Here is a 583-nt window from a genome sequence, read left to right on the forward strand (position 1 = left end):
TTATTGACAGCGGTGCAAATTTACGGCACTGAGACGTATGATATCATATCTAGACATCATGTGTATTAAGTTAAAAGGTCAGAATGAGTGAGACTCAGGTGTTTACCTGTGCAGGTGAGGCTCTCGGCTCTCTGGGTTTCTCCACCACAAAGGTCTCGTGTTTGTGTTGTTGCTGAGGCTGAAACGTGACAGAATGAACACGTATGAGCGTTTCACTCTGTCTCGTTCATAAATATGTTAAATATGTTTGTTTGTACCTGAACTTCAGCTCTCTGTCTCATCTGTCTCATCTCCTGCTGATACTGCAGTCTGATGAGCTCCAGCTGACGCAGGTACTCCTGCACGCACGCACGCGCACACACACACACACACACACACACACACACACACACACACACAGTACATACAGTTACAGGTAACATAAATACTCAAATACTTCAAAGCTGAAATTACAGACTTTAGTAGATGTATGGAGCTACTTTCCACTATTGTAAAGCAAACAGGTGTGTGTCCTACCTGCTGTCCCTCCTGTCTCTTGTCCTGAGGTGTGTGTCCTACCTGCTGTCCCTCCTGTCTCCTGTCC

At 45.6% G+C, this 583-nt stretch overlaps 1 long non-coding RNA gene across 1 annotated transcript; it reads right to left on the reverse strand.

Moving 5' to 3' along the window:
* Positions 1 to 105: 105 nt before the first annotated feature.
* On the reverse strand, positions 106 to 555 carry LOC121939833. Its single transcript, XR_006105530.1, has 3 exons — positions 517 to 555; positions 258 to 338; positions 106 to 178 (listed from the first exon to the last, which is right to left on the reverse strand). It is a non-coding gene; the product is annotated as an uncharacterized LOC121939833 (long non-coding RNA).
* Positions 556 to 583: the final 28 nt, after the last annotated feature.

This window comes from Plectropomus leopardus, unplaced genomic scaffold (genome assembly GCF_008729295.1).
Source record: "Plectropomus leopardus isolate mb unplaced genomic scaffold, YSFRI_Pleo_2.0 unplaced_scaffold62567, whole genome shotgun sequence".
Classification (NCBI taxonomy): Eukaryota; Metazoa; Chordata; class Actinopteri; order Perciformes; family Serranidae; genus Plectropomus; species Plectropomus leopardus.